Source organism: Ambystoma mexicanum, chromosome 6p, assembly GCF_040938575.1.
Source record: "Ambystoma mexicanum isolate Mex_15411 chromosome 6p, UKY_AmexF1_1, whole genome shotgun sequence".
In the NCBI taxonomy this organism is placed as follows: Eukaryota; Metazoa; Chordata; class Amphibia; order Caudata; family Ambystomatidae; genus Ambystoma; species Ambystoma mexicanum.
Genome location: NC_090935.1, coordinates 598,904,832 through 598,916,947, shown reverse-complemented (window position 1 = coordinate 598,916,947; position 12,116 = coordinate 598,904,832). Strand labels below are relative to the sequence as shown.

The window sequence follows — 12,116 nt, the reverse complement described above, 5'->3', positions numbered from 1 at the left end:
ATTCAAACTATGTTTCAGTGGGGTTTCCCGCATTTCCTGCAAAGAATGGCAACCACTGCAGGAAATCCCCTCCGTTCTTTCCCCATTCCGTGCAACGAATCCAAATGCAAGACCAAGGGCCTCATTACGAGTCCGGCGGTAACCATGCTGGAAATTCCGGCAGGTTACCGCCTAACTCATATTACCATTCCGCCTCAAGTGATTGCCAGAGTCACCAGGGCATTACAACCCCGGGGGCGCAGTAATTCCGGAGGCAGAAGTCAGTAAATCCCCATTCCCATGGGGATGGGGACCATGGAAACACTGGCTCCGTCTATGACAGAGCCAGTGTTTCCATGTCCGCCTGCAGGCGGGTGGTGTTAAACCCGCCAGGTCAGACCTGGCAGGACTGACACCTCCCACCTGCAGGACTCTCAATCAGCCGGTCTGGAAAGAATGGTGGTGGCGGATTTACCACCACCGTTCTTTCCGGACCGGCACGGTCGTAATAAGGCCCCAAGTCCTCCTTTTTACTTTACTTTAATTCATTTGTTTCTGGCGCAACCAAAAAGGGCCTGAAGCATACGGGCCAAGTACCAGAGTCCCAAACACAGATGGCAAAGACGAAGACAGCCTGGCCTACACTGTCTAATTAAAACATAAGCCATCCTACCCAAATAGGTGAGTTTTGAGTTTTTTTCTTATAAATTCCAAGTGACTCACAGCTTCTGACATCTAAGGACATAGCATTCCAACCTTTAGGTGCTGCTACCCAAAACGCACATCTATTGACACAAATTAGGTTCGTAGTGGGGACTTCCAATAATTTGTGGTTGTTGGATCCCAGGTTCCTCGTTATTCTCTTACTATTCAGTTTACCTGCCACGTAGGAAGGGAATTGTGCCCCTAAGCATTTAAAAGTGACCGTGAGCAGGCATCAGTATTCTGAACCCCCTCTCACAGTGCTTGCCTGCAACCCCTGTCATGTTACTTAGTCAGGTATCAATGGGACCTTTTCTAGGCCTTGCCTGAAACACACCGTCTAATGTGGTACTCAAACTTAACACAATCCCAAACTTAACACAATCCATCGATGGGGTCCTGCAATATATCCATCACTCAGATGGCTCTTTTACCCAACCTCCAACCCCGTACCAATGGCCCTCTTTGTCCAACTCTCTGCCTCTCTGATGAAACTATCCTACCTTTGATTTGAATAATTTTTTTAAATGTGTTTATAGTGCAAATTGGTTAATTAAAACCATATACACTTAACATACACAGTGTTGAAAGAAGAAAATAAAGTTACAATTCCATTAAGAACAACAATTCATATTGCATAACAATAAGGAGAGAGAAAACCATCACCATCATTACAATTATAAGCCATATAATCAATTCATAAAACAATTCACACACAAGTTTTTTAACATTTCATAAAATATATGTATAAACATATTAAAAATAATCATAAGATGGATTCATGGTGAGGGCAAACGTTCCTCTATTCACTCAATATTTCCTTCTAATATATTCTACCTTTGATTTGAATAATCCACATTTGTATACATTTATGTAGTATCTGCTAATAAAAATGCATGCAATATAAAAAAAGATTATGGTATCAGAAAAACGGCCATATTTCGCATTAACAGAGACTACTGGTGAAACATCGCCTGCACATAAAAGGCAAAGGAGTGCTCTGACTTCCTTCAATGCCACATAGTTGACTGGGGGACTACAATTCCTTTGTAAATCTAGATGTTTAAACCTGCCCTAATATCAACTACTGTATCCACATCATCTTCACCTTCCACCTTTCACCCCCAGGGCCTGATCCCAATGTTTTCACTTAATGGAGGGATGTGATGGCATCACTGTCAAATTCAGCTGACAATATCCTGGTGATGTGTGATGTAAACATCTGGCTAGGCATTAAAGGTAATGTCCCTGCACTACATCTCCTTGATACTATGGAAGGTATAGGGTTCAATAAACCTATCATTGTATGTTCTGTTCACCTGCAATTGCAATTGCACTGTCTCCAACACCGGGATGGAACCTTTGTTCTAGACTTATCACTCTCTAAATCCGACTGATCTTCATGTACCTGCATCATGTATCCCTATGCAACCCTCCCTGGATCCCAATTCTATTACGTACAGAAATGAGAAGAAAAAAAGTGTCCTCCAAGTCTTTTAACAACTAAGTCACCTTCAATCCTAGACACTCCATCTACATCAATGACATTGATGTGGTGTTGATCAACTTTCAAGTCACAAAATAGTTCACACTCGGCTCCCTTCCTAACAAAACAACAAAACATGATAATCATGGCCAAGCACAAAGGATTTGACTGAAAACTAAATCTCATGAAAAGGGATGATCAAAAATGGGAACGTGCCTGGTCCAAATTCCAGAGTCTAGCCGACAAAAGTAAGTGTATCCACAATGTCAGAAAATACAAAAGCTCCATAAAGAAAGAGAAAGAGAAAGCCGCATGCATCAAACAAATAAAGAGATTGTTAGCAGACATCCCCGCCTGCAGCATCTCCAAATTTGGATTCATTTGAAGCTTTATTTCCACATCAAATTGTACCAAGGGACCTCCATCAAAAGTCATCCAAGAGAAGAAAAAGTGATCCAAAAAAGAAACGTACACCAAGCAAGAAGTAACGCAAATGTATTGTACCCAAACATCTGGGAAGCAAAGTTCAGACAGACCTGTCGAACTGAACTGAATGAAGTGAGCTGTCCACGCTGTGCACTGCGCCTAAACGTTTTATGCAAAATTTGTCAAATTATCATACAACATTTAAGTTATATTTTTAAGGCAGGTCACAAAAGCTGATTGGTCGGACTACGTCAGTCCCATATATCCAAATATATGTTGAATGATTCTAATTGGTTGCTAAAACATTTGGCAACAATTGCATTAACACCCCTCGTGACATCACAAACCTTCCCACACCGCCCCTTAATTACGTAATTGTGCTGAACAGTCAAGAAACATTTGTTTGCCATCGGTTGGCAATGTCCAATATCAATATATATATAAGTACAGGAAAGCGGATTGCACTCCAGAGAGCAGCAGCCTCACTAAAAATAGGCAGGCTGCAAAAAAGGAACACAGTAAAGTCACTCCAATCCCGTGCTATCCGTATAGACGATTTCAGGAGATTGCTGATTTTGCGATTTTTCAAAAATCAGAAGTCATGACACAATAAAACATACACAAGGCTATAGCAGACCCCCACGTGCATGTCAGCTACAGATCTGTTTAATGCTGGGTGGTCCCACTAGTACAAAATAGCTTGAGATGGCAAGGAGCAAGCCGTTCACACCGAGCCGGACCAATGGTGTGCCCCACGGACATCAGCGAGGACACTGTACAATGTTGCACCCATGGGACACCAAAACCTCCCTCTGCTGATTTGCTCCTCGTCCCACGCCCCAAAGCCCCAACCCCAATGCTCTGGCCCACCAGCTCCCTTCTCATGATTTGCTGCCAAGTATAGTCTGACCACACCGTGGCTGGAATTTAATTAACTGTATTTAATTTCTATTTCTTTGTCAATCCTTCCTGTGCACCCAGGTGCGTAGCTCGTTGGGCTCGAAAGTATCTTTTAGAATAACTATGCTTTGGCTGCGTTCTGCTGGGACCCTTCAGCCGTGCAAAATTTCAGCACACTGTTTCTGCTGAATGTTCAACAAATACATTCTGCTCATCACACAAGGGCATGGACTTCTTTTCTTTTGAGCTGTCTGTGAGAAATACTTCCTTAACGTGAGCCTACAAAAGTGCTTCTCTAGTGTTCACCTATTGCTCAAAGAAAACCCCATACCCTAAGCCCTCCTATGATAACTTGCACCCCCACCATGTGTCCACTCTATACAACTACCCCATACGTCCCCAACAACACCCACCGCTCCTTGAGTTCCACCCTCTGATGTCTCGTGCTGTGCCTGCTTCTATGTGGTTTTATGCAAGCTGTGTCTCATTCAATGCCACCTTTCACCCCGATGTCAGCCACCACGTCAACCTTGACGTCATCATGTTACTGGCACAATTGGTACGTGCGCCCCCCTTTGGCAGCGTTGGATCTGGACCTTCACAACAGAATCACAAATCACTAAAGCTACATCTCAATCCAGGCCCTCACATGATCACATAATTTGAAACCTTCCATGTGCTACCTGTTGATAGTACCTTGACCATTATGAAAATATCAAGCCTTCAAACACAGAAGCCATGCCATGTTCAATGCACCTTACTTTCTTTTAGTTGTCTTGAGCATCACTCAGGCTTCATTATGCAATGCTTCCCTAGGCACATGGATTCTCTCTACTCTCCTAAAAAGAGCTGTAGTAACACCCTTCCTAAATGAATGCGCTTCAGACCCTAATTCCCTATCAAATTATTGACCGGTCTCTAATCTTCTATTCAAGACTAAGTTGATTGAAAAGACTGTTACCGATCAGCTACAGGATTACAGTGAAACGTCTCTCTACTCCATGATAGGAAATCTTGGTTCAGGCCAGGTATATTGTCTGACAGCAGTGAAGAAATGCTGCCGAACCTTGAGCCAAACCACCTGCTGACAATTATTCTCTTGAACCTTTCACTATCATATTGTTGGAGAAAGCAAGTCACACCCTACATTTTAGAGAGTAGTAAAGACAGAGACAGTTGAATGCATTGCAAATCAATGGAAACCATCAGTATAATCCCCTATACACTGAAGTAGCAACTTAACCTTCAACCTGCAACACCATGGCTTTTATAGAAAACCAAGCAGTAATGAATTAAAACCAAAATCCATATAAAGAAAACAATAAGGGTATTGTCGGCCCAAACCAGTCCTTCTTCAATGTCCAATATAATCTGTAGCTGAGAAAGCTATACTCATCACAGCCATCACATGACCCAGCCTTCTAGAAGTTCAGTCTAATGGCAGCCATCAGTAGCTGGCCACACCCCTGCGCACAAGATAGAACTTTTCCATTTGTTCATACAAACCACAACTGTTCATCACCCGAGTTTACTGATCACGTGGCATCTCAAGACGCCTAGGTTTCAAAATACAATGTTAGCATTTCTAATGCCAACTGACTAATGCTCCGCTGGTTCATCAAATAATGTGTTCTAAACCCAGTTCTAAAACTGAAGTCTCATACGCCATGCCATAACACCGATTTAAAGGGGATTTCTAGAGAATTATAAATTCTCTATTATTGAAAGGTCCAAGCTGCAAAGGGCAGAAAGAACAATCAGTAGCGCCGGGCAGCACATAATATAAAGAAGAAAACATTTGAAATATGTTACCACAATGATACTGTAGACCACACCAACCTGCTGTGTATACTAGAAGCACACATGGGCAGCAAGAATCACCCTGAAATTGAGTTGGTTTTTCCTTAAAGAGCTCTCAGCTGGTGTTAGATGAGATCAATTCACTTGTAATTCGTTCACCCTTTCAGGCTTCTCCACATCTTTACTCATTCTTAACTGAAATCCTGGACCATTTCAAGATATCATTTAATATTTATGTGGCCAGCACACCACTGAGAATCATCTTGTCGCCAGCTCCCATCTAAACACTGCAACCTTCCTTCCTTGCCTCTCTCCAATCCTAACTGTATGTAAAGCTAGCTCTGACTCAATCCAGGAAAGAGTGACATCATGCTTTGTGGTCACACCCTGGCCTCTGACAACCTTAAGCTCCGGGCCATTGACATACGCTCTGCCCCTAACTCAGTTATTTCCATGAAGAACCTCTGAGTGATGTGTGATCAATATCTTGCCTTCTGTGAGCATATCTCTTTGCGAGTAGGCAGCTGACACTATACACTATATAAAGCGTACAATCCAGATAGTCCAGACTCTGAACAATCTGATACAGTATCCTTTTAGGCTCCTCCCCAAGATAGGGACTACCCATCTACAAGCCATGCAGAATAGGGAGCAAGGTTCGCAGGAAACAAAACCACGTCTTCAGTGCACTAGAAGTCTTTACCGGTTACCAATAAACTTTTGGATTGATTTTTAAGGTGTATTGCATCATCAGAAGAACAGATTGGATTGAGGGTCCAAAATACCTCGAAGACTATTTCACCCAATGCAGCCCACAGAGAACTCTAAGATCTGGCTTTTCAAACATACCTCCGATTGTAACTTTGAAACTTAAAAGATACCGTAAAAGAAGACCAGCTGTTGCAGTTCTCAAACTGTTCAGTGAACGTCCCAGCACTAAGACTGAAAGCCAATGACCCGAAAATCAGAAAATACCTAAAAACACTCCAGTTCAGAAAGCCATTCAAAGCAACGCTTAAGCATTCCAATACCTTGTAAACACAAAACCTTTATGATCCACGTAGTTCTTATTAGTATTTGTAAAATGGTTTGGTTAACCAAGTCTGGAATTTTCTGTTGTACACAGCAGTTTTAATGCCTTGAACCTTAGTTCATCTTGCCAGTATGCTTCCTAGGGTGAGCCTCTTCCCCTCAGTCCCTGCTATTCCTAACCCTTGTCTTTGCACTCTGGAGTATAAAGTATACATTCTGTGCATTACAAAGCACTGAAGACATATATATATTTTAAAAAAAATTGTATTGATGCAGGGTTAGGGATAGGTGATTAGTCACTTTCAGGGCAAAACATTGAAGAAGTTCAAAGCCTATGGCAGAATAGATGGGGAGCACATAAAGAGTGAGGCTTCACAATATAATCTGGAAGCACCAAGATTGTGACTTCTGCCATTACTGTCAAAAGAAGTGAGATAACCATTGATGTGTTGAAAAGGAACTGCCAATATCTGCCAAAAGTGTCAACTGTGATGGGAGAAGTTTGGCTGTTGTATCTTGAATGTATAGTCTGACTGTGTGCAAGGTGAGGCCTCTGAGAATGCTGTGTGGAATGTGGAGTGCTGGAGGCCTGGGGGTTCCAAGGATGTCAGTTGGGGACTTGGAGTGAAGACAGGGGCCAGGTTAGATGCTATGTACCTGCTCTCCCACCCCTATGCTGAAACCTGTAACTTCAGAAGAGTAAAGCATCTTGTCTATTTGTAACTTACCTAGGTCAGTCTGATTCCTGCTCATTGTCCATTACCTGATGCAGGATACATCATTGTCCAAATCTCAAAGTCTAGAATTTCAATTGTCTACAAGGTTCTTTACATGAATGCTACAGCTGCTGCCCCTCTGGTTGGTGACGCATGCCTGGCAGCATGTTGTATCCTCCTCATCTTAAGTACAGTGACATTGCATTGTCAAATCAACCACATTAATGTTCACCATACTGGGTTTGTTAACTCAGTTGAATTCATAACATAGGATTAATTAGATTGCAGTTTCACTCTCTATTGCTACCGGTATTAAATACCAAGCCAACTGCTGCACTTAAGACGTTTGTATTCATTACTTGTTGAAATGTGTCTGTACACTTCCGTAGTGTCACATTATCACTTTGGCACTGGAGCACCTTACAATAAACATACCGACAACCAATTAGGAAACAGTAATAATAGAGTATAGAGAGTTGGGAGTAGTGAGTGCAGTGTGCAGTGATAATGTAGGACAGCAATCGAGTGGAGAATAACAGAGTCTGGGGGAATTTAAGTAAGTTAATATATTAGGTATCTGTCAGATGCTTTCTTAAACTTTGCTGCACGTGTTGGGCGCAGAGCTAAAGAAGGTCTGTTTTGGTATTTGGTTTTTATTTTGGGCCCTTCCAAAGCTATGCTTGTAGTGGGATTAGCTCGTTGTATTTGTTGATTCACCTGTGATGGAGAGCTTGCCTTTTAGGTCAGTGTTGCCTCCAGTGCAGAGCCTTCAATGGAACAGAATTTGAGCGTGCTCGAAGGCGATAGGGGAGGTAGGATCAGCAGAGGTTAACAGGAAGGGTAGATATGCAGGTGGAATTATTTTGCTCTATTGATTTGGCAGGCTGTGGAGTCTACAATGTCTTACTATGCAACTCTTTATTACTGTGATGCAATCCAGTCCGAATTTTTAAGAACTTTAGCCAAAAAGTGTTTCACACATCTTGAATTTCAAAGATGTGAGTTGGTGAACAGGAAGGCCGCTGCAGCTCACGGTATGTGAAAGAACTGATTTGTGTACCACAGTTCTAAGTTCTTTATGTGGGATAAGATGGTCAAATAATAGAGGGGGGTTTTATATATATGTTATCGATTATTTGCGATTGCTTTGAAAGATTAGAGTTACATATTAGGCATGGGCCACCAGAGTAGGAGAATTTTCTGAATAAGCCAGCTTGTTTACTGAAGAACGACTCATGGGCAAGGACTCTTCCTTGTGGAGGAGACATTTGAAAGAGCTTGCCATTCATTTTCCATGGTACCATTGTGTGGGCTTTTCACCTCATCTTTAACAGGCGCAAACATAATGATACACCTTCATCTCATAGCCAGCATGCTCAGTGAACGCCCTGGTCACTTTTGAACTCTTGCCTGTCTTTGCAAGACATCAAATACTGTATTTGCATTTGAAAATGTAAATCTTAAGAATTCCGTTGTTGATTTTTCTGTGTGCATGCATTGTTGGGAATGTGCAGGTACAGCAGCGTGTATCAGAAGTTCTGTTTCACACCTTTCTCCCTGGGACGCAAATAAAGCCTTTGCTCCAGCAAATGTCAGTAGATCATTGGCTTTTACAGAAAAGCCATGATGCAAAAGACAATTGTCCTTCCATTTCACTTTATTTGACATCCTTCTCTTTGTGAAAAATGTAGTTTGACTTTTCCCCATTCTGGTTGATCGGTTGTTTCCTTCCCACTGCTCCTATGAGAAACTAGACATTGAAAATAGGTGTGCACCTTCACGGACCTGAAAATGTCACCTTACAACACACAAATAAAATAAAACACTATTTCCCCAAAACTTTGTCATTTAATTGAACATGATTGTTTTATATCTGACGTTAATCATTAAAACACATTGAAATGCAACCTAGACACTTTCTTTATAGGAAATCTAGATAGATCCAGGCCCCTTCATGGCTATAAAATATTGCGAAGAATGGAGGGTAAGCCCCACATTACTTCCTTGTCCCTCTTCTTTATCCCATTTCTTACTCATATGAGACGAGCCGCTGTCCGAGACATGCACCTTGATGCTAATCTTAAAAAATCATTTTATTTCATACCTGGACTTAAACCCCCTTGATCCCCCACCCCCGCCAGCTTGAAGAAGAGTATAAAAAGGCCTGATAACTGTGTTTCAGACTGTGGCTTCCTCTCTAGCAGAGAAGTATTAGGATAGGATATGCTAACTACTTTGTATAGTATAGTAACGTACGTACTATACTTTGGATATGCTGCATGTTAGGATACACTCACCTTTCATTTGCCATAATATTGAGGACATGGGGCTTGCTGTCCTACTGTTATGCTGGTCTGGATCCAGTCATTGGGCGTCCTGTGTAGGTTGCCTTGCATGGCAGGCACTGCATGTAGGCTTAGCTCCGTCCTTCCGGTTTCCTGGACATGGTGGGAATGCCCACACAATGTCATTTCTCCCTGGGGCCTGACTAATGTAGCAGAGCAGAGGTATGGGAGTCGTAAGCAGGAACGGGTAAGGCGGGTGACCCAGCACATGTACAGGTATGTGCATGTACTGTCTTGTTATGCATTAGCCTTCTCAGACATGAATCACTGTAAAGAGGGTTCAAGACAGGGCAGGAACAGGCACCACTCCTGCTCTCTCTCACTCTGAAGAGGCAGGGATGAGTGTAGGAGACATCAATGCCATGAGGGGTCTCAATCAGGGCGCACAGAGTATGCGATACTCATTTATTTATTGGATAGTTGGAAGACGCCTATACAACAAATGGTGTTCCGAGGCGTCAATGTTGCACCTGTTACTGTAATCCCTATGGCTCCCATGCTGAGCCACTCTGGTGGGTGCCAGGCTCTCCCGTCTTTAACTGGGGCAGGGAATATTGACACTTGAGGTATAACACCCAGATAACCCCAGATGTGGGTGAGGGCGAATGGGACATGACTGGTACATTCATAAGAATGAAGGATGTGGATGAGGAATCATCTCACCTGTCACACAACATAGGTTTAGAGGACATCTTTGTCTCCCTTTCTCCTAAAGGGCTTCCTTTTACGGATGCCTAGAGCAGATTTGACCTTGTGAACGCCACAGGTCCCCCTATTCTTCAGAGTGTGTTCAGTATTATCTCTAAAAATTTAAAGGAACCAGAGAACACAACTACACCCAAGGGTTGGGCCCAGATTTGCCCTATGCAGGCATTGGAGAAAGAATTCCTGGAATCCCTGCAAGTGTGTTCCCTCATTCCTTGCTCCACAGTCGACAATTTGGACAAGAGAGTGGAGACAGCTCTTAAAAGGGCACAAGGGACCTCTAACTTTGCTTTGGGGGCTGCTGGATATTCCGCATAGATGTCCCAGTAACACTTACCTGGACCAGGTGGGAGAAGGGAAGTGTAATTGTAATGGCAGCTAGTTGGTAGAGGAAATCCTGTTTTTTGCTTGTTCTCCATCTGTCATCTGATCCTCGCCCCATATCTGGTCACCTATCCACTGAGAGGACCAGTCATTCCAGCTAGGGCCCCGAGTCGCCTCCCACTGATGGTCTGGTTATTTATAGGTTAGAGTTAGAGAAAGGAGAGTTCTTCCTGAGTCTGGCAGCTGTCCAGGGTTGTCGAAGGTCCTTGGTTTCAGTCTCCTACATCCAAAACTGGAGAGCCTTCTCAAGTCACATCGCAACCCTGTGTCCTGAAACCCCATTCAGGTTCTTAATTTCCTTCGGGATGGATATAAGATGGGTTTGGGGTTTGGCAGTTTCTTCTTCATGAGTTCAGTTAGTGGCATTCAGGGCTTTCAGGATATCCTTCGTCTCCTCGGCGGGAGTGGACATTTTGGCCTTATGACACTTTAAGGGGTTTGAGATATCACGCCATAGGATTTGTTTTCCCATTCGACCCTAGGACGTTCCCTTGGTCCTTATGGCCGTGTTGGCATCTTCTTTAGAGCCCTGGAGGAGGAGCCCATGAGAATGTACTCTATCCAATTCCTCTTCCTTCTGACTTTGTCCTTGGCCCTTATGTTGAGGGAGTTCAGTGCTCCATCCTGGCATTTTGTTACGGAAAGTCAGATTCTCCAGCTGTTCGTCTTTTGTGGCCGAACATCAATTCAGACTTCCACCTACATGCTTTGAAGAGCACTCCCCATCATACCTTGATGTGGGGAAAGCAGATAGGGTTCACCTTGCATGTACAGCCTCCTCCTGGTAGTGTAATGCCTTGGTTGTGACTTTTCTCCCCTATCGTTCTGGGAAGAAACCAACAACTGCCACCCTTAGCAGTTGATTGTGGTCTGCCTTCGCCTTACCCTCCGTGGGCCTGTATGGTCATTTCTCTTGTGGTATGTCCTCCTCCTTGGCTGCCTTCAACTGGATGGTATTGGATGATATATTCAGAGCATCTACGTGGGCATCGCTGGACACATTTATTACCCAATACAAGCTTTATATGGGCCTAACATGATCTCTCTGTGCATCTGTGATCCTTCCTTGTTTCAATGACTGTATTCATTTTGCGCAACATAGGGGATTGACTTGGTGTACTGAACATCTGCGTCTTTTTCCAATTTGTATCTCGAGTAATGTCCATTTGTCCTTAAATGCTATGGCAAAGGGAAAGGTGAAGGAAGTAATGCCTGTTTAACTTGCCAATACTCCCATTCCTCGTGAGCCAGTCCTAAGATCCTCTCCCTTTCCATGCTGGTTGGATATTGCCTGTGTTGGTACTCCTGAGGTATTGACAGGTTGAATCATGGTTTTCAGGCTGTCTTATACTCCATCTTAGAGAAGGGTCCGAAGGCCAAGTTGCTTTGGAGGGTGGATCATCTCAAACTAGTAAGTGCTGGGTCACAAAATAAAGGGCTTGGAGTTATGGCAATTTGTCTAGCCATTTTCAGTCCTTCCTCCCCACCGTTGTAAGCTCTGACCGTACATACATACATACACACACACACACACACACACACACACACACACACACACACACACACACACACACACAGACACAGACACAGACACAGACACAGACACAGACACAGACACACAAACACACACACACACAGACA

General features: G+C 43.3%; 1 protein-coding gene across 2 annotated transcripts in view; it reads left to right on the top strand.

Moving 5' to 3' along the window:
• PDE8B (phosphodiesterase 8B) overlaps positions 1 to 12,116 on the top strand; it is a 1,197,077-nt gene that overhangs the window by 728,873 nt on the left and 456,088 nt on the right. The window lies entirely within an intron of this gene.